This window comes from Castor canadensis, chromosome 16, assembly GCF_047511655.1.
Source record: "Castor canadensis chromosome 16, mCasCan1.hap1v2, whole genome shotgun sequence".
Lineage (NCBI taxonomy): Eukaryota > Metazoa > Chordata > Mammalia > Rodentia > Castoridae > Castor > Castor canadensis.
In genome coordinates this window covers 83136410-83158888 of record NC_133401.1, presented here as the reverse complement: position 1 = coordinate 83158888, position 22479 = coordinate 83136410, and the positions used below count along the sequence as shown (strand labels likewise).

The 22479-nt window shown below is 43.8% G+C and overlaps 1 protein-coding gene and 1 non-coding gene across 23 annotated transcripts in view; both read right to left on the bottom strand.

Moving 5' to 3' along the window:
• The window catches only part of Tenm2 (teneurin transmembrane protein 2), a 1177215-nt gene that overhangs the window by 352609 nt on the left and 802127 nt on the right, over positions 1-22479 (bottom strand). Inside the window, exon 1 of one of the 22 annotated variants that reach the window (XM_074057738.1) lies at positions 14705-15690. The exons of the other annotated variants lie outside the window; for them this stretch is intronic. The gene's annotated coding sequence lies outside the window, so the exon portion shown is untranslated. Of the gene's footprint in view, positions 1-14704; positions 15691-22479 lie in introns of those variants that run through there. 22 annotated transcript variants of the gene reach the window in all.
• On the bottom strand, positions 2302-2403 carry LOC141418407 (small nucleolar RNA U13). Its single transcript, XR_012443042.1, has one exon. It is a non-coding gene; the product is annotated as a small nucleolar RNA U13 (small nucleolar RNA).

The window sequence follows — 22479 nt, the reverse complement described above, 5'->3', positions numbered from 1 at the left end:
AATTACAGAACGCAAAATGATGCCTGACAAATGCACTGTCATAAAATTAAAATACAGATACATTTTCCTGATGTTTATATCCTGCTATATAGCTATATAAATCTATCTTCTTAGCTGCTAATATTTAGTGCTCTTAGTGTAAAGCAGTCATTCTCGACTGATTGTGACAACTGTGGTGTGGGGAGGGGTTGGTACTGGCGTTGAGTAGGCAGAAGGGAGGGATGTTAACCATCCTACAAGTCACAGGACAACAAAGGATTCCCTGGCTTCACAAGTCAATAATGCTGAAGTGGGGGAGAAACCCTGGATTAGCATGTGTGATGTCTTCAGATAAGAAGACTTGGTGTTACCTGGCCACTTTTGCAAGTACGTCTGTGTTTTCAATTGATAAGAATTGGGCAAAAGAGAAGTCATCTAGCTTGCATGAGTCCCTGGGTTTGATCCCAGCAACACACACATACACAAAGAAGGATTGGACAGGAATTAGGAATGAAAAATTTGATTCAGTCAGCTCTTTTCCCCCACCCCAGAAAACACCAAACAAAGAAACTTACATTACTATTGGGGAATTTAAGTTAGAGAGGCAAAATTTGCCCAAAGCAAATCCAGTCAGTCACTGGGGGGAAGCTACAGCCTGCCTCTTATAGAGGTGGGAGAGCCCTGTTTGTCAAGAGAGTTGGGTGGCCTTTTCAGAAGCAGGAAATTCAAGGGAGAACATTCCAGCACAGTTTTAGGAGATTCCTCACCTGAGGAATCTTCATAAGGACCTCTTCAGTCTTTTCCATGAGGCGATCGCCACCTAACCAGGGCTTGCTGTATTTCACAGTGCCTCGTGTCAAGTTTTTATTTTTACAGCAGAAGACCTAATTACCCTCCTCACTTACACTGGCGTGAACTCACTAAAGCCCAGTTAAACATTTTCTTGAAAACAAATCGTTTTCAGACGGTCTTGGCAAAACCATCCTGATGGCACCAGCTATTACAGATAATTTATTGGAAGAGTGACATGGATTGGAAGTGCCCCAGTTAAAGGACCTCTTGCAGGAGTTCAGGCGTGAAGTGTCCTCACATTGGGGGGTTCCATGCATTTGGGGGTCATTGTTACCTCTCGCCAACAGCTGGAACGCTTATATATCACTTCTTCCTAGCCAGCACTGCACTTTGGGATGCGTCAAATGTAGATCAGGCTAGGGATGGGGAACTGAGTTTACACTGGAAAAAATATGACTTGTATCATTTCCTAACGCCGTGCCTTTCATATTCTTGAGGTGAAATACAATGAATATGGGAGGTTTCCTCTCGTGAGGACACAAATCCACTCTATAGGCAGCCACACAACTGTTTACTACCAGGAAATGGGTCTTCCAACAATTTCTGCTCAGAAATTCTAGTTGCACCAAGATTAACAGCATCTCCTGGGGGAGACAGCATTGCTAGTTTGTGCGTGTGTAGTGTGTGGTTGTATAGTTTGTGTAGCTGTGGATGTGTAGTTGTATTCTTGTAGATGTGTGGTTGTGTAGATCGGTGCCGTCCAGCAGAACATCCTGCATCATGATCTCTCTCCAAGTCTGAAATGTTTAATACACACGGCTGCTGCACATGCAAAATGTCACTGGCATAGCTGAAGAACTACACTTCTAATTTCACTCAATTTTAATGAACTTAAATTTCGTAGTCCATGGGCTAGTGGCTTCCACACTGGATAACACAATCCTATAGTTTGGATTTTAAGAGTTCCCCCAAAGGTCAAGGGTTTGGTCCTCAGTGGTGGTGGTGCTACTGAGAAGTGCAGTAGCCTTTAGGAGGTGGGACCTGCTGGGAGGTCTTTCGGTCATTGGGGTGTCCTTGGGAGCTGTAGGACTCCGGCCTCTTCCTACATCTCCATATTGCTTCCTGACCATGAGGGAAGTTTTGTTCCATCACGCGTTTCCCACAGGACATTTGGGCCTCACCACTGGCCCAAATCAATGAGGCCAACCAAGGGTAGACTAAACCTCTAAAACTGCACCAAAATGAACCTCTCTCTGCACCGGGTGATTATCTCATGTCTTTGATATCCCCTCCTCTCTCTCCCTTTGATACAAAAGCCAATACATTTCTGTTTTTGCAGTGCTGGGGATGGAACCCAGGGCCTTGCACATGCTAGACAAGTGCTCTACCACAGAGCTACAGCCCTCGCAAGAACCAGCATATCTGTGAAGGCACAAACTTGTTTGTGCCATTTTCCGTCTCTCAATTCTCCCAGGACCCCCCCACTGCCTAAATAACACCATTCTTATTCTTTTTCTTTTTATTTCTTCACATCAGACACAATGCACTGACGTTGTGACAAGGTTTGAGGGAGGTCCGTGTCACTCGATGGTGTGAACACCCAGTAACCATGCTTATGAACTGGAGAAGGATCCCTTGTTCTAATTCTTGTGTGGAAAACCTCCCTTGTGGGTTCTCCTCTTTATCTATACTGTAACCTCACTGAAGCAACTGCACTAGGAAGTATGTCTTTCTCCCACTATATGCCCCCCTGTTCACAGAAGGTACTCCCTTCCTGTGGATGGCCTCAACCTCCTTCTGAGAGCCTGCTGAAAGGTTCATCACGCATTCCCCCAGCCACTGGTACCCACAGCTCTGGAAGCAAATTAGCCCGTGTATTTGTCTAAATGCCTGGCTTCATCATGACCATGAATGACCTTGAGAGATTGTTAATGACACATCTTTATATTCCAGCACCCAGCATGGTGTTACAATAAACAGCACTATGATTGATTATAAAAATTTACTCCACAAACATTTATTGGCTGTATATCAACACTCTTGCATTGTCTTCACTGGTGGGTGTTGGGGGCTTTATATTCGACTTTGGGCTCCATTGTAAGGCATGAAAAGAGTGAGTTCTGGTACTCAATGTACATTGTTTTAAAGATCAAGTGCCTGAATGTTCATCACTTCATTTGGCGCTCAAACAAAGGTCTAGCAGTCTGTCACAGCCTTGGACAGACTTGGAGGGGAATCTGGCTGTTAGATTTAGGGGAAAATATATTTGTTTATAAGACTGCACTTTTTAAGGGATTTTTCAAGGGTGGTGATGTGACCACATCTTTGGTTTTCTGTCTCAACTTCAGGCTTTAGAACCCAGTCCCTGTGCAAAATGCTACTCCACTGTGGTTATGGAGACTTCCTGCCTTGGGGAGCACTGTGGGAGATGGGATCCAACTCTGCCCAGCAGGACAGAGGGAAGAGCTGTGAGGCCACACAGCCACTTATGGAGGCTTCTCTGTGAGTGACAGGCAGAAGACACACCGGGTTGTTTCCGTGCCCTCCTGGAACCTGTTTTAGTCTGTCACTGTCAAAAGGGGTTCATCGGGGGAAATTTTAGAGAGAGGGTGAAGGAAAGCTTTGCCTATGCTGAAAATTAATTTTTAGGGGCTGTGCTGCAAACCACTGTGATGCCTGGGAATGGGACTCACATGTCTTCCTGTCTACTTCTCAGGGGTCCTGGTGTGTGGAAACAAGCACACTGCCAGGTGCCAACATCAGTTATAGGCTAGATACCTTTCCAAGCCTTTACAAATATTCTTCTTTTAGTGGGGTGCTGGAATTTGAACTCAGGGCCTCAGGGTTGCTAAGCAGACACTGTCATTTGAGCCACACCTTTATGCTTTACTTATTATTTTGAGTAGGGTCTTGAGTTTTTGCCCGGGCTAGCCTGGACTGTGATTCTCCTGATCACTGATTCCCAAGTAGCTGGGATTACAGGCATGATCTACAGTCCCTGGTCTACAAATATTGTTACAGTCACTCTCACAAGAACATTCTGGAGCAGGTGATATTGTCCCATTTTAAAGATGAGGAAAGCGAACCGCAGTGGAGATCAGGTGAATGGGTGGAGGAGTGTGAACTCAGGTACCCTGACTCCACAAATCAGACCACAATGCACAGAAAATAACCACAGAATTATCTTGACAAAGACAAAAATACCAACTGCCTATCGGACAATCGAGTTGGCACTGGGACAAAATTGAAGTTCAAAATCTCTGTTCTGCCATGACTTGCTGGGTGACTTTGGACAAATCCCCTGCCTTCCCCATATGCAACTGTCAAGAAGTAACACATGGAAACATCACCAGTTATTACAAGGATTAACCGAGACATTTATATGAACTTTCTGAAGTAAATGGTAGGTGTTGTCATCTTGCATAAAAAGGGGAAGAGATAGGGTCCGACTCCCCTTTCAGGACCCTTGGAGGATGAAATAATAACATGTGTGCAAATACAAGGCAAATATTACAGTGCTCTACAAATGGTAATGGCTTTCAACCCTGTTATTGGAAGTGCTCTCTTTCAGAGGCTTTGTCTACAGATTGCAAACACTTCTCAACTGTGTTTTGCTCTGTGCTTTAGGGGAATGAAGAGAAAACATGAGCTCTGGGCAGCAGACACAGGAACGATTTCATCTCCTTATTGCCCATGTTCCCCCAGCCTGCCGTTTCTCACTGAAGGGTTCTTAACAAGATGCCACAGACTAGATGCCTTGAGTCCACTCACCAACACCCTCTATAAAGGCTGAAAAGCATCCTCCCTGAGATGCAGAATGACTCTGAAAAATCTTGGTCACAATGGAGCCCTTACTGCAGAAGAGGGATCTAGATATCCGCTCACATTTCTTCAGTGCTAACAGTGTACTAACCAATGTGCTTAGCACATCTCATGGTTAGGGATTTCTGTAATCCTTCCATCAACCCTGCCCGGCAGGTACAATTATACCTATTTTACAGATGAGTAAACTGTGCTTGCAGAGGTCAAGAGACTTGATGAAGGTCACATAGAAAGTAGTGGGCAAAGCCAAGGCACTGATTCAGATCTCTCTGATGAAGGAGTTTGTGCGACACAGAGTCCTTGTAGTGTTAGAGATGCAGAGTGAAGGGTCACCCCATGCAGGGTAAGGCAGGGAGGCTGCCTACAAAGGATGCAGTGTGGAGGTGACTGGATGGTCTGTAGTGAACTCTCTCTTTTTCAGGTTCAAATTCCACCATCTCTAAATGTTGTTCCATCTACACGACAAGTACTGAGATCAATGACCTGACTGAACTTACATGGGAAGTTGGATTCTAGCTGAAATTCAGCCTGACCTGTCCCTTCCTCACCCTCAGTCTGGCTTAATTTTTTCATGAAGGTCAGAACGAATCTTCAAATTTCTTCCCTCCATGTCCTACAAAGCCAGAGGCTCTGCAGGGCACTGATCTCGGAGGCTCTGTTGAAACGCTCTCCGGGGAGAATAACACAGCAATGCAGACGGTTGGAATTGTGTGCAAAATGACGTCAAGGGATAGGAAGGAGGAGCAGAGGAGAGAGGAGAGCCACCACCTCAACTAGGAGCAGAATGATCGCTGGACTCCAGCTCAGCCACGTGGTTACTCAGCTTCTGGCTTGGGTGCAGCAGAGACTTATTTTATCTGAACCAGCGCGCTGCTTAGCTGTGCTTGAAAAGACAAGGACAGAGAGCTGCTTCGTGCACTTTCTACCATGGCCCTACGGCCAAGTGGTCCATTAGAGAATGAAGATGCCTTGGTCCAGCTCATCAGAGGTTGTTCTGTGTGCATGTGTGTCCATGTTCACACACACACACACACACACACACACATCCCTTAACTGACCAGAGTCAGCAAAATGACTACACACGACCAGGTACTGTTGGCCATGGCTCCATTTTCATAAATAATGCCTTCCTCACCTGTTTGAAGACCCGCGGTGCAGCCTGGCTACGACTCAAAGCCCATCTAATGAAAGTTACCACCACTGTCAGCAATGTTAATGTCACTGCAAAGAGTGCGAAATGTTGCAAATGTGTCAGGAAACAATTAGGTAGCAAGAGAGGCAGGCGTCCTCCGTGCACGGAGAAATATATTATGCAGGCAGGAGATAAACGGAAGTTTCCAGAGCTGCAGCACATTCGGGACTCTCCCTCTCTCTCTTTTCAATCCAACAGAGAAAATGTTTGGCAAGAGGAGGCCCTGTTTCAAATGCCTGGAGAAGGGAGAAAGGCCTGCTTTGCCTCTGAGTGCTGTCGCTTGAGCCCTAGCTCTCAGGCTCTGAGAGATGCAAACAGCCTTGCACTCAGATTAAATGTGCGCCTCCTAACTAGCATCAGAAATAGGGGTTTCTCCCAGCCACACTTGAGAAAGTCACAGTGCTGGGCTGGAAGGGAACCGGCAGCTCTCCCATGCTGGAACAATGACTGTGGCCGTGTGTGTGTGTCTGTGTCTGTGTGTGTCTGTGTGTGTGTGTGTGTGTCTGTGTGTCTGTGTGTGTCTGTGTGTGTCTGTGTGTGTGTGTGTGTCTGTGTGTGTCTGTGTGTGTGTGTGTGTCTGTGTGTGTCTGTGTGTGTGTGTGTGTCTGTGTGTCTCTGTGTGTGTGTGTGTGTCTGTGTGTGTGTGTGTGTCTGTGTGTCTCTCTGTGTGTGTGTGTCTGTGTGTGTGTGTCTCTGTCTGTGTGTGTGTGTGTCTCTGTGTGTGTCTGTGTGTGTGTCTGTGTGTCTCTCTGTGTGTGTCTCTGTGTGTGTGTCTCTGTGTGTGTGTCTCTGTGTGTGTGTCTGTGTGTGTGTCTCTGTGTGTGTGTCTGTGTGTGTCTGTGTGTGTGTGTGTCTGTGTGTGTCTGTGTGTGTGTGTCTCTGTGTGTGTGTGTGTGTCTGTGTGTGTGTGTGTGTGTGTGTGTCTCTGTGTGTGTGTGTGTGTGTGTCTCTGTGTGTGTGTGTCTGTGTGTGTCTCTGTGTGTGTGTGTGTGTGTGTCTCTGTGTGTCTGTGTGTGTGTCTGTGTGTGTGTGTGTCTCTGTGTGTCTGTGTGTGTGTGTGTCTGTGTGTCTCTGTGTGTGTGTGTGTGTCTGTGTGTGTGTGTGTGTCTGTATGTCTCTGTGTGTCTGTGTGTGTGTGTGTGTCTGTATGTCTCTGTGTGTGTGTGTGTGTGTGTGTGTCTGTGTGTGTGTGTCTGTGTGTGTGTGTGTGTCTGTGTGTGTCTGTGTGTGTCTGTGTGTCTGTGTGTGTGTGTCTGTATGTCTCTCTGTGTGTGTGTGTGTGTGTGTGTGTGTGGTTAGAACAATGACCCCAGCCGCTCCTGTATTCAGAGCTCAACCTGGGAAAAGAAGGTAAATACCAAGCAGGCTGACATTCGGCCGGCGTCCCGGCCCAGGTTCACTTTGGAAAGCTGGGCTCCTAAGCTCTCACTACAAAGCTTTTTTTGTAGGCTTTTTGTCATCTCTACCACCTGTGGGGCTCTAAGTGGAGCCTCAAAACCACTGGCTTAAATAGACTGTTCCTGGGTTTCCACACGGGGTGCCGCTCTCTCTGGTGCTGAAACATGCACCAGGGAACATTGTCTCCCTCCGCCCCAATCCTAATATGCATTTGTTTTGCTGCTGGGGGAATTTTGAATGAGGTAAAAGAGGCAATGTAGGAGAGAGGGAAAGGAGGGAGGGAGTAAATAAAGAGAGACATGGCAGAGACTGCAACAGGCATAACCAATGACAGGTGTCAGAAGCACAAAGGGCAAGGGATTATTTTGATGTTGTTTTTAAGTAAGCAGAGCTCCAAGAAAGATGCAGATGCCAACCAGGGTGGAAGTTCTGGAAGACCCACGGTAAGTGAGGAACCTGCATGCCAGGTGACACAGCGAAGTAACCCTGCAGTAAGGGACACGTGGGTTTGTGTGGGCAACTAGCCAGCCCCATGGAGGCTGACGGGATGGTATTGTCAGTACTGGTTAACATGCAAAAATGCCTGGGCATTTTCTTAAGGAAACCTGCTGCACAGCACAGGTGCAGAATCAAGACTAGAGTGGGTGGATGACCACCCTTGTTTCACAGTTTACTTAGCTCTGCTGTCAGGTGAGACTGAGAAGTCAGGGCTGAGGCTCACCTGCTACCCAGCCATTCTGCTGTTCTTCCCATAAGAGGAGCAAAATTCATAGCACGATCTACATAAAAAAATGAAGCTATGGGTAAATTCCATCAAATACTAGCCCTAGAAGGAAACAGGCTATATCAAGTGACCAAACACTCCATTCTACTGATGATAAATTGTGATTTACAAAGAAAACATGGTGGCTGGGTATGGTGGCTCACACTTGTAATTTCAGTTACTCACAAAGCAGAGATCATGAGGATTGAGGTTTAAGATCATCCAGGGCAAAAAGTTAGCAAGATCCCAACTCAACAAATAAGCTAGGAGTGGTGCTTATGACTATAATCTCAGCTACACAGGACATATAGAAAGGATGATCATGGCTAAGGCTAGCCCAAGCAAAAAAGCACAAGAGCCTATTCAAAAAATAGCTAAAGCAAAAAGAGCTGGGAGCTTTGCTCAAGTGGTAAAACACCTCCATAGCAAGAACAAGGCCCTGGGTTCAAACCCTAGTATGGCCAAAATCAGACAATTGACACCCAAAAGAAAGAAAGAAAGAAGGAAAGAAGGAAGGAAGGAAGGAAAAGAAAAGGAAAGAAAACATTTCTTTCTTCATGTTTTGACCTGGAATCTAAGACTTTGTCAACTAATCACACTCCTCTCTTCCTCTAATTTTCAAGTTGTGGAACAAACAGAAGACTCAAAGTTCAAACTAGGCTGAAGATAGTCTGGCTTCACAGCAAATCATATTAGCAGGCTATAGTTCTACAATTCTAATGTGGAATGTGGAAAACAGGTATCTTCCCTAAAAACACCTTAGACTCTTATCTGCCCAAATATGTCCTTTGAATACTAGGTTTTCTCAAGATGCATACATGTGTCCCAGGCCAGAGGGTTCCATGGTGAAATAGTTCATGCAGTCTGAGATGGTGTGAGAAGCACGACCAAGATGGAATGGAATGGTTGGTCCATTCCATTCGAGATTGATGTCTTTAGGGCTGAGTTGAGACACTGAGTTGCTCAGCAGAGGAAATTAGGGTGAATGTAGATGCAAGAAAGAAGGCTAAAGGCCTCACAGTTCTCGAACTTGGAAAAGACTTAGGAGGAGTTGTAGAAATTCTGTAATAACTGAGGCATGACTCAGGGAAGAAGGAATGAGCTTTTACAGTCAGTTCAGAAGTTAACACTAGGAACAATGAAAGCTAAGGGAGATGGACAAAGCTCTGTACACTTTGCATTCACCCATTGCCTCTCCTTTGTGTGAGTTCTGCCTGGTTATCTGGTTATGTCTTCTTGGGCACATGCTTCATTTTTCTTTCCAGAGTGTGATCTACCCTCTCATTCACTCGCTCTATATGCATTTATTGAATAACCACTACGTCTCAGTCGCTTTTGTAGGCTAGGGCATCTCTCTAGGTGGTTGCGGTGTATAATCTCTCTCTCTTCCAAAGTACCTTACAGAGTGTGCACAGAAAGTGATTAATAAATATTTGCCAACAAAATGAATAACCATGTGGTGAGTTTTCTGACAGTCATTATTGAATAACAGCATCCTTGTAAGATGATAAGTTGCTAGTCACAGCAGTACGTTTAGCAGTCTTGAGCAGGTCTGGTCACAGAGACAATGTTTTGGCATTCATTCAGCAAGAAACAGAATTCTAGGCCCAAATCTCCATGAAGTTGTGAGAATTCTTGTCACTGACTCATGGGGTCAAGGTGACAGAGAATAATTTAGATGTCTCAAAAGTAAGCAAATACCTAGATATTCTCTCTGCCTAACCACAAGTCACAGACTTCTTGCCTTCCTGTCTTCTGCTTATTTGGGAAACTTTTGGTTCCCAGCTGAAAACTGAGACCCATATAGACTCTTGCATCCTTAGAGGACTTAACTTTATTTAAAGGAAACATGTCACTGTGTTGAAGCTTAAGCTCAAATTAATTATAACAAGTGTAATATTTGGCCAACCTTAGTCTCATGATTCAACATTCCTGCTTGATCAGTTTCCAGAGCTAAATGAGAGAGAGCCTCTAACCATTCCCAATGTAATAACACCTTTTGTTTTTACGATTGCTTTCATCTGTGGATCTCAAAGCACAGTGGAAACAATAATTAATGTTCACGTGGGATGTAAGGATGCATTTCTTTGGCTCATTTGGCAAGATGGGGGTGGGAGAAAGAGACCAGTCGATGCCCAGGCAGAAACTGGAATGGTGGGCTCACCATTGCCCCTAAGGTTTTCTCTATGAGCCCAGTAAGCTATTCTCATGGTTTGTTTAAGGAAAGAGTTGGCAGATGTGAACCTAAATTTAAATAGTTTCTATCTAGTACGAGAGTGATGGGGTGGCAGATAAAAGGCTAGCAGGGAACTTCCATGAACGATTCTTGCAAAAGAGATCCCAGGACTCTTTTCTCTTCCTCTTTTTCTCCATCCCATCTTTCCTCCTTCCCTTCTTTCCTCTCTTCCCTCCCTCTCCTTTCCTTTCATCTTTTTAACACATATCCCTTAATTTCCTAAAGCATGCCAGGCTCTATTATATGCACTAAGGCTATGAAATAACAAAATTTTTGCTTATATTCCAGAGAGGGGCCAGAAAAACCAGCAAATAAATATAGTAAAAATAACAAATAAAAAACTCATACTATATATTTACTGACAGACATATACAAACACCCACATCTTTATATGTGCATATCTATGGGCTCCAGGAAAACAGAGGGAGGTAGGGGATTAGGGAAATGCAGAATGGGGCAAGAAGGGGTGTTAGCACAATGTCTTTAGGGAAGCTCTCTCAGTGACATTAACAATTGCACTTGAACCTTACGTAAAGGAAGGAGGGAGCTAGGCTGGTGTCCAAGGAATCACATTCTGGATGCACAGAAAAGACGAGGTCTGAGCCAGCTGGCTGTATGCTTGGTGTAGTTCAGGAAGAGTAACCCTTGGCTAGAATGGGAGATGGGAAGGAGGGAGGCCTCACAAGCCACTGTGAGGTCTTTGGCTTTCATGCTGGTGAGAAAGACAGATGCTGGAAAATTCTGAGGAGGAATGACATGATCTTATATACGGTTCAAAAAGATCACTGTGGTGGCTGGACTGAGACCAGACCTGAGGGAGCAGAGGGCAGAAGCAGGGAGACTCGTTAGAAGATAGTTGCAATAATCCAGGTCAGAGATGATTGGGGCTGAGACTGGGAGGATGGTGGTGATGACAAAAGTCACAATGATTAGGATTTGGATACATTTTGAAGGTGAAGTTAATACATTTTGCTGATGGATTAACATGGGTGTGAGAGAAAACGGCCCCAAATAACTCATGAATAAGCATGGTTGAAGGAGTTAATTCCTCCCGAATTTTTATAACTGTGCTATGTACTTACTTTAGCACATAGCAGAACATGAACGACGAAAGTGGATTGAAAACCATTTCAAATATTGGAAAGTGAGGCTAATTGTTACCTAGAAAACCATGACTTTAGTGACAGTTTTCCCTAAACAACATTCTCCTGGAAGAAAGAATACGGAAAAGGATTTTGACTGCTTGGGAATAGAATTAACAAGGTAGGCAGGTTTCTTTTTTATCAGACTTAAGGGAATTTAATAAAATCTAAGCTGATAGAATCGAACTTTCATCTTTGTCTTGGCAAGATGGCGTCTGGGCCTCAACGTTAACTGCTGTCTACATATACAGGGATAGGAATGGTCCAGAAAATAAGCCTGCAAACTCATATTCACTGTAGTGCAGAGTCGTAAATTAATTTTGGTTCTATTCCCTGATCTCTCCTTTAGTTTGACCTGGTTTTCTTGCAAGCCCCAGGCACAGTTAATTTGTAAGGAGGGGTATGTGTGTATATCAGAGACATGTATTTGTGAGTGTGGATGACTAGATGGGAATCTTTGCTGCAATATTAATACAGGGCCTTTTGATTATTATTTATAGGAGAACTGTATCTTCGGGGCTTTTAAAATTGAAAGAAATGGAAGCTAGGTGATGAGAAATTATTTTTTAGTGTTCATACCCTTTGGTTGATATATAAATAATACAAATGAAGTGGTAAACTAAGTATGGGTGCAATTATTGAATAAGTAGAAATGTAGGTAGGACAATATTCCCAGTTGTTACCATGATAGGGAAGAAGCTATTTATAGAAAGCTCAGTAAGGTTTTCTTTCTTTTTCTTTTTTGGACTTTATTTGAATTTTGCTGTTGTTGAGTTATTTTTTCACAAAACTGGAAAGAGCATTTCCATCTATAAAGTTGAAAGTCTAATGCTTAGAGAGCAAATGACCACAAAGAAACCATCTCAGTCTATATAGGCTAAGTGAAAAGGAAAGTCTCTGAAATGAAAAAGTTGCTTAATTGGTTCTGAGTGACCCACCGTTCTAGAAAGGCATGCAGTATTAATGGTGTAAGAGCTGTTTAAACCTTTCCAGGAAAATATGCCAAGTCTGGTAAACAAAAAAGCAAACATTTGCCTCAAGATTGCAACAGAAGAGCCATTCTAACAAAATCACATTGCAGCCACCTCCTTCGAGGTATGTTATAAGTGGAATTTCCTCTTCTCACACCAAGCCTCCATTAACATGGATATCTCGCCCCTGTCAGCTCCCATAGGGTTATGGAACCTTATTTATTTAAATTGGCTGGCCATCCCTAGAGAGTTCCACCAATGGAGGGATGCGAAAACTCATTAGGGCCATTTTATTTTTAAATTCCACAGCACAGTCTCAAACAGAGCAGAGCACTTTCTTAAGATCCTAAAGCTGTGTCCCACAGCGCGGCACCATTTGCACAGGGATGGGGTGCTCTCCTATAAATCACACTCCCATCGCTCACGCAGGAGCGTCTTTCTCCTGTATCACTTTGTGAGCAACAAACCCAGCTCACCATGGTACAGAATTCGACCTTCAGTAGGACACTTGTGTTCTTTTTGTGTACTTTTGCAATTTCTTATGGAGGACACACAACTTCAAATTCCATGCTAAAGAGAAATTTATAAATATGAGTCGGTCATGCAGATTTGCAGTATAGACTCATACTATACTTACAGAGACAAGAAAGAAAAAAGAAAATCAAAGCAAGAAACCCATCAATTTCTATTAAGGCCAGATCTAAAGAGATCAATGCCCAGGCTGACAATTGGGTACTGTCAAATGTTAAAACCACTAAATTATCAGCTTGTAAAATCATCTCATGGCCTTTCTTCTTTAGTTAAATAGGGATAAATAATAAAAGACAATTTACAACTAAAAGATGCCAGTGCTTGCAGCTGCTGAATGTCTTTTGGGAAGATTAGATTCTATAATGAGAAACTATAACCATCATTTTGTAAAAGCTGCCGCCGTCTTGGGAAAAACGGCGCAGAAGACGCCTAGGAAAAAGCCTTTCCTTCATGAACCTATTACAGTTGTGTGCTGATTGCTTGGCATGCGTTTAATGATATCTTCAGTGCTGAAAAACAATAATTTGTTACTGTAAATCTTGACATAATATATTACGTTCAATTGTGCTTTTATTAGTTCTACGTTTGACTTGAGTGGTTTAAACTCACAAAAGCCTACAAAAGTTGAAAAGCAAGTCAACAACCTATAATTTTAACAAATATATTTATCTATTTTCCAATAGCTTAATTGGAAGTCTTTCTCAATTAATTTAAATATCATTTCAAGCATCCCCCACTGTTGCTGGCTTCCGTTAAGTTTTATCAAAGATATGGTAAAAGAAGGATGAGAATTATGGACTGGGGGAAATTCCATGTGTAGTATAGAAAACAGGCAACAAACAGCTACCATGACTGTCCTCCCAATTAAAAACAATCAGAGGGTTAATTAAGACGGTATCAGTTGATATAACTGTAATACTCTGAGACATTTCCTTCTTCTTTGGTGGTACTGGGGTTTGAACTCAAGGCCTGGTGCTGACTAGGCAGGTGCTCTGCCAGTTGAGCCATCCCCACCCTCTTCTTTGAATTGCTTTATTTATTTATCAGAGAAGCCTTCATGTTTTTGCCTGGGGTCAAATTTGAACCACGATCTGCCTACCTATGCCTCTCACTAGCTGGCGTGACAAGTGTGCACCACCACACCTGGCTTTTTGGTTGAGATGGGGTCTCGCAAACTTTTTGCCCAGGGCGGTCTTGAACAGCGACCCTCCCCATCTCTGCCTCCCGAGTAATTGGGATTACGGTCTGTGCTGCTGCACCTGGCTACTCTGAGACATTTCTAAGAAAGACAATGAATCCTTAGCTTCTTACAAAGGAGAAATGAAAAGAGGAAAAGAATACTGTGTTCCTATTTCCTTTCCTTTTTCCCATCTTCCCTAGCTGTGATCCACTAGAATCTCAGGCAGTCCCCAAGCTGGGAACCCAACCAAGTCTGAACCGTAGGACTCTTTTTTGCTTCCTGCAAGGAGCAAAATATCCACAATCAAAGCTTTTTATTCTGTATAGTCAAAAATTTATCCTCCAGCTCTGTTAAACCCCAGGCCCAAATCAGAAGCCATTCATGGAATCTTCTTTATATCTTAAAACAAGACGACAAGTAACATCTAGAAGGAAAATGACAACAGGTTCTCTCACCTTACCAAATGTTTCCACAATGCTTATCACTATGAAAATACTTGTTTAAAATCCTTGTGATTAGGATAAATGTCTTTCTATCTATATTATTGATTTCTTATGCTTAGAAATGCGATTTAGTCCTTATTATGTCTGTATATAATTTATTCTTTACACATTTATTTCAAAATATACAATGACTATGCACACACATTAATTTAGCTTCTTCTCATCCAAGATAAAAGAAAACAAAACACTTCTTACCCAGAGTCTGAATTTGTGAGTCAGAGAGCAAATGAAGATAAAAGTGGCTTCTCTCCCAGTGCGTCCCCTCACCCCCACTCAGCAGACGTGGAGCCGATGGACAACCCCAGCAGCGCTTCCACTTACTCCAGTCAACTTAATCTCCAAGTGAGCACATTTCTCCATCCACAGGTCTTAAAGGTTTGCTCTCACTGTGGGGCTGCATAGACGAGTTTATCTCCTTGCAATGGGGCAACACTTGGTGATTCATGCACCCTAAGAGCTATGGGGCTGGGTGGGAAGCACCTCACCTTCATGAATTAACATGAGAAAATTCAGACTTATAATTATTTAGCGTTTTTAATGGCAGCCAGACCTCATCTATGTCGCCCAAATCACTGAATCCAGCGCTACAGAGCTACTATTAACCCCTTGCAAACTAATTGGGGAAACAAGGATGAAACCTTTCCTTGGGGACTGGCCGAGGGGCCAGTTTCCTCCTTTCTCCTTACAGCCGAAGAGCTTTGGAGATGTGTGACACTCATGGCTGCCATGCTTCCAGTGGCTCCTAGAATTTATTTACCTGTGGTTTGCATTTACTGCTTTGCTGATTTTCATCATCTCTGGGTTGGTTGTGGGGGGACAAAAGAAGGACTTTTCCCCTTTTAAGTTTTGGTCTCAGGGGAAGAGCTTCATCTCCTTTCTCTGCCTATGTTCTAGCGCAGGTTGGAGACTGAGGCTATCATGTAAGCCTGAGGGGAAGCCCCTCCTCAGGAGGCCTCCCACCACCCAGGCCTCCCAGGGCCTGTTGGGTGGCAGCTATAGAGCAGGTGCTTCCCCCCTCCACTGGCCTCTTGGTAACTCACAGAGTCTGTGTGGCACAATAACGGCCCCCAAAGTCACCCATGTCCTGATTCCTGGAACCTGGGACTATGTTTCTGTGACACTGTGAAATCTATATTTGGTCTTCCTTTCATTTCCTGGCATACAACTTCTAAAACCATGAGACTACCCAGAATGGTAAGAATATTTTGGTATGCTAAGGAGATGAGTGGTGACTGAGGCCCTAGGGAGCTTCAGGATGGGACCAGTCACTAGGACAGTCAAAACAGGTTTTGAGAAGGGGTGTTCATTCCCACCTCCCAACCTCAGGGAGGAGAGAGGGGCTGAAGGCTGAGCTGATCACCACTGGCCAATGAGGTAATCAACCATGCCTGAAAAGACAGGACTCAGGGGACTTCTGCAGAGCTGGGCTTGTACAGTTCTGGAAGGGTGGCACATCAGAGGATGAGAAAGCTCCATGCCTTTTCTCCATTCCATGCCCTGTGCCTGTCTTCCATCCTGCTATTCATCTATATCCTCCATGATGTCCTTTATAATAAGTGGGAAAATGTGAGTGAAGGAGTTGCTTATGTCTACCAGCCACTCTAGGTAATGAATCTAGGCAAGGAGAGGGTTATGTGAACTCAGATTTATAGCTGGTTGGTGAGAAGTACACGCCGCAGCCCAGTTCCTGTGATAGGCAGCTGAGGTAAGGGGTGGTCTTGCAGGACTGAGTTCTTAACCAATAGGAACCCAGTCCTTCTTGCTTTGGCTATTCTTAGGGTTATGTTTTCACTTTATTCCAGGGTCAACCTGGACCATGGTCTTCCTATTTATGCTTGCTCTCCTAGCTGGGATGACAGGCATGTACCACCATGCTCAGCTTTTATGGGGTGGGATGGAGGTCTTGAGAACTTTTTTGGTCTGGCTCGCCTCAAATTGCAATCCTTCTGATCTTTGCCTCCAAAGTATCTAGGATTACGTTTGTGAGCCACTTCACCTGGCTTAAGTTAAGGGTTTTGAGATGGAGAGATAAAACGGAGGCAAAAAGTTAAGAGTTCAAGAAAGAAATGTGAGCACAGAAGCCAAGGTGGGAGTCACAGAAAGAAGAGACTGTGAGCCAAGGTAGGCAGGCAGAAGCTCAGAAAGGCAAGGAAACAGACCTTCCTGTAGAGTCTCCAGAAAAGACATAGTCCAGTATATTTTTGGACTTTTTATCTCACAATTGTAGGACAAGAATTTTGTGTTGTCTTAAGTCACAAAGTTTATGGTAATTTGTTACACTAGCAACAGGAAGTGAACACCAGGTACAATGTGACTTTCAGGAAGGGCTGCCTAGCATCGGGCTTACCCATAGAAGGTGGCCTGCTCCCAAATCATGCAGTCAGGAAACTGAGCTCTCTAGCATCATTAAACCAGCAACAGCATGGTAACATGGATACTGGTGGCTCCTGCAAAAAGGTCACAAGCTAGCAAAACAATGTCTTGACAACTGCCCAACCAAAGAGGGAACAGGCGCAGAGCCACAGCCTCCAGCCCTGACCAACTAGGAGAGGCTGAGGAGGCAGGGGTGCTGTACACAGGAGGAGCACACAAGCTCCTCGTCTGTCCATTGCTGCTCGTGAGAACGGGCATCCACCCATGCAGCCCCTGGGCCTCATTTGGCAAACAGACACATAGTTTTTGATCCAAACTGTATTTTCCTTCTTTTTGATGCCTTTGACTTAAATATGCACTCTTCACTTTACCACAAGCCTCACCCATCCCTCTTCCTTACTCTCAGCTACATTCATATCGTCTCATGAATTATTATGAACACTTGAATTTTGAATCCAAGGAAAGATCTGTTGTGACTCTGTTACTTGCTTACTATTTAGCACTTTAAAGCCACTCTCATAAGCCATCCAGCTCTACGGGCTACTCAGCTACTTGCTGTAGCCCACTGATGTCCACTTTTTTGTGTGCGCCTAGGGTGAGCACAGGGCTCTGTTACTGGGCATGCTCAATATATATCATGAGAAAAATTAGAATAGAAACAGCCTAGCGTATGTGTAAGGAACGCACAGAAAAATAAGCTTATGTTCTGGAAAAGAGAATGAAGATTGCAAAATAGTCAAATAACCCAAACAGAATCCAAAGGGTAAGGGTGAAACAGTACACTTAGATGAAAAGAAAATAGAAGGAATCTATTAAAGACTAGGTGAGCACATAAGACATCACAGAAACAGGTGAAAAAGGCTGCAGCATTCTATATCAGTGCAAGGTCTCTATGAGCACTGCATGTGTCTGGCCTAAATGAACCACCAGCTGAAGTCAGGTTTTGATCATGACAAACTAATTCCTCAAGTTCAGCTTCACAATAGCCAGGACATACTCGCAGAGGCAATGCCATGTCCAGCTGGACATCTGGATGCAAGGTGTCCAGGAAGAAGTGGGTAGAATGGTGGAGGGAGGCTCCATTTGAGGCACGTGAACAACTGAAGGGAACCGATGCTCAGGTAGGAGTCTCAGTGACCTGGGTAGACTGGGTCTGCTGTGCACAAGGCCTGATGTGGCCCAGTGTCTACACTGCAGTCTTGTGGGAGGAGGAGTTGCGCATTTATTCTGTTTGTTTCCAGAGGGCAGAACAGGGGCCAAGGAATAGCAGAGTGATAAAATGAATGGAAGGGTAGATTTTGAAGTCATTTGATTAGTATGCAAACAGAATGGGTTTTCTTGTGTGGGAGTGAGCTCAGTGTGGGAGGAAGAATTCAAGCAGATAGATGTCAGCAGTCCCTCAGGGGAGATGTTAGAAAAGAAGTCCACATGTGGAGGCAAATGGGTTGAGATGACTTCAGTAGTTCAACCCCAAATAAGATTGTCTGACGTTCTTCACTTTTTGACCTTGAGATAGCGAACAATTCAGAATGCAATTCCACGGATTTTAATTTGCCTAATCTTGTTCTGAAGAAACCACATTCATTTGTGCCAAGCAAAAGGACACTGCTTAAGACCGATCCAAAAAGTCTTTCTCTTCCCATAAGGTGGTCCCTGGTGGCCTTAGGTTTATGGATGTGGACCATATGCACGCCCCAGATCCAAGAGACCCAAAATATTCTAGCATTTAAGTTAAATTTCTCCTCTGTAGTTTCATGTCTTCTCAACCCTTTAAAAGATTCTTGGCATCACACAAGTGACACCTGAGTGTTCTAAAAAAGCCTCCCCGGCAGTTTTAGTTTACCTGGAGATAAAATTTCTGGCAATTCAAGTGCTGCTGACAGGGAAAAGCTTTTCTTGCCCTCTGCCTTCTGACTCGGGATAATTTCTAAATCAAATGATGTGCCAGTCAGTCACCGTGGATACAGCAGGTAGAGAGAAAGCCAGAACCTGCATGCCACATCTAATCCTTGTAGGTTGCCGTGCTGGGCTGTGTGCATACTAACATTTCCTATTCACTAAAGCAGTACTCGTGGAGGGCTGACCAGGTGGCAAGAGCTGTGTAGACAGAAGAAAGAGAACATCAAACCAAACACAGCTTTTGACCTTGGGGGAATTCATGCTTCAGTGGAGACATGCAGGTAGGTAGCCCTAGTCTCTACATGGTACCTGCTATTAAAGAAAGCCACTTTAAATGTTGTGGAGACACAGAAGAGGGTGTGGGTGACTGACCGGGGAAGGACATGGATCACAACTGGAGAGAGAATTACAATTAGACACTTCAGTACACAGGGGTAAAAGTGTGAGATTGGAATGAGGCTGCAGATGATGTCAAGTGGGTAAGAGCATGGTAAGTAGGAAGCCCAGTGGAGGACCAGGCAAGACAGCAGTGCAGAGCCCTTGCCATGCCTCCATCTAAAAAGTGAAGTTGAGCTGCTGGTGCCTCTGTTTCCAAGGTAAATTGAGGAAGATGGAAACCCATATACAGGCTGAGCATCCCTTATCCAAAATCCTGGGACTGGAAATGGTTCAGATTTTGGAATATTTGCATGTATATATAGCAAGATATCTCGAGAATGGGACTTAAGTCTAAGCACAAAATTCATTTATGTTTCATATATTCCTTAAACACATAGCCTAAAGGTGATTTTATATTGTAGTATCAATAACTTTGTTCACGAGGCAAAGTTTGTGAACTTCACACAAGGATCTGACTTAAGGCATCACGTTGGTGCTTGAGAAGTTCACCTTTTAGGGCATTTCAGATTTTAAATTAGGGAATCCCAACCTGTTCCCACCATCCAGAGCTATTTTGAAGACAAAAAGGACAGGTAAAAGGTATTTTGTAAGAGAAAAAGTTAAAAGTGGTAAGTTAGGTTAGGAACCACAAACTCCACAGCTTGTACTGCTGTCTGTCTGCACAGACAGAACTGCAGAATGCCTTCAGTAGGGAACATATTCCTCCTTTGTCTTTAGCCCTGACTATTCCCTTATCTTACCCCATGTTCTAGGCTCCTTTGAACATCCATAGGAAACAGCTTGATATTGGAGTGGCTTACCGTTAAAGGGGACTGTGCAATATGGGAGTCATGAATATTTTTGAATCTGGACCTTTTTCTTTTACAGTGGAAAGTGAAGCATTGTTCTGAGTTGTGGAGTGAATGATGGTGATTAAGAACATTTCTTAGACGTTAGAGTTATTTTTCATGCAGTTCATCTAAATGGAAATAAATATTGTGGTCCAATCAGGAGTGGACTAATGGTCTCAAAAATTCCAAGGAGGTGGAAAGAGACAGAGAGGGAGAGAGAGAGAGAGAGAGAGAGAGAGAGAGAGAGAGAGAGAGAGAGAGAGAGAGAGAGAAAGAGAGAGAGAGAAATGACAGTGACTTGAAAAAATTCAGAAGAAACTTTTGTAGAAGTACTTTAACTCAAATTATAAATGATTTTTTGCCTAATTTGGGACATAATGATAAACAATATTAAATGTTGGCTTCTAGATGGATCTCTTTGGCAATTTGCCCACTATCTAGTCCAAAATACAGCTGTTCTTGCAGAAGGAGTTATAGGAGGAGGCTGAGATGCGGCAGACATTCATTGATTCTTATGGAAGAAGGCAGGAAGAAAGAGGAGGCCCCAAATGCTAGAGAGCTTATCAGGAGAGGACCAAAGGAGAAAGAAAGAAATACTGAAGGGGGTGGAGACAAGAAAAATCTATGAAGGAATTTTTTTCAGCTACCACCAACCCACCAAGTGAAATTTACCTACCTGGAAACCACAGACTCACACCTGAAGCCAGATTGAGACAATTAGCTGGAGTGGTCCAGAAGAAAACATGGGTGGAATTCACACACCTGAGTTTGTCCAAATTCTGTTGTTAAATCGAAAAGGCCTGCCAAGCAATTTCTTCTATTTCATTCAAAACGCTAGCTTAACGCAAGCGCACTGCTTCCCTCTTTGTCTCTCAATTCAAAAGCCATGGCCAAGTGCAGCCTGGTGATTCAGACCAAAAAACGACCAAACCCAATCACAGAAGGAGGCTGCATAGGAATGTGAACTTTGTTTACACAATCAGGAGACACTCACGTGTACATTCCACAAATGACAAGGTTCCTGCAGCAAATTAACAAGAACAATTTTCCCATCTCAGGAGCTGTCAAGATGGCCCCTGTTGGCCAATTTATCTTACTCTAGCACATCTCTGGTGCTTGTCAATCAATATGTGAAACATTTGGTGTTGATTGCCATTTTTTCTCCACTTCCTTTTGCCTCTTGTACCAGGCAATTTACTGCAAGTCAATCAAGGTCGAAGCCGACCTTGTTTAAATAAAACACTGCTGAGCTCCTTCACACCAACAATTTCAAAGACAGAATGAGCTGTATCTTTTACATTTACATTTATACTACTTTTTCTACTGGATCTCCTAAAATGCTATTATTAAATTATAAGTCATAACTAAAGCCACACAGGGACTGAGAAGAATTAGTTGAACAGTGGTCAGGAAATGTATACTTTTTTTTTTTGGGAGTGCTGAGGTTTGAACTCAGGGCTTCATGCTTGCTAGGCAGGTGCTGTACTGCAGAGCCCTGCATCTGGCCATTTTTGCTCTGATTGTTTTTGATATGATAGGGTTTCACTCTGTGCCTGGGCTGGCCTGGACCATGCTTCCTGCCATAGCTGGGATGACAGGTGTGTGTCACCATGCAGAGATGCGGACTTCCATACTTTTTTTTGCCTGGGCTCATCTGGAACCACCAACCTCCACATCTCAGTCTCCTATGTAGCTGGGATGACAGGTGTGAGTCACGGCGTCTGGCTGGAAGTGTATACTTTTGATGTGTGTCTTCACTACAAAGGATTCCTCCAGCTAAGGGAGATCTGTCTTACCAAAGAAACAATGTTGCTGATGGCTGTATCTACAATTTTTTAACCCTAATTTGAGGCAGGGTCTCACAAAACAGACAATGTTCCCAAACATCCAAACTTGAGAATAATATAAAGAAAGCAATTGCAAGCCTTTGCCTAAGAGGCCAGGTCCTAGTTGAAAGAGAACTTTAGGACATCTTGGTGACATCCCTAACTGTTATAATGAGTCAAGCAAAAACCTGTATCACCATTTTCCTGATAGCGATGGAAGAAAAAAAGCAGGGGAAAGGAAGCCATTCAGCCTATTGATGTTTTTGAAAACAATTTGCTCACAGGTTTTGTTTTTAAACCTTCTTCTTCCTGCAAACCACCTTTCATCTCTATTTTCCTGAATAAATCAGGCTCTAGCGGCTTAGCAAAATATTACTTTGCACCCCACCCCCGTAGATGTTAAGAGTACAGAGTGAAACGAGCCCTCACTGAATGAGACTTTCTAAGAAAGGAAGAAATACAGTTGGACAAATATAGACTTTCCTGAAAATAGTAACATGCAGCTTTAGTTGCTGAGAGTGGGGGTAGGCTGGCAAAATCAGTCATTAGCAATGGGTGCTTTTTTACGGCATACTATGTGTACCCAGGACACAGTTCGGTGCTTTGTGTCTTCCCCTATTCAACCCTAAAACTAACAGACAAA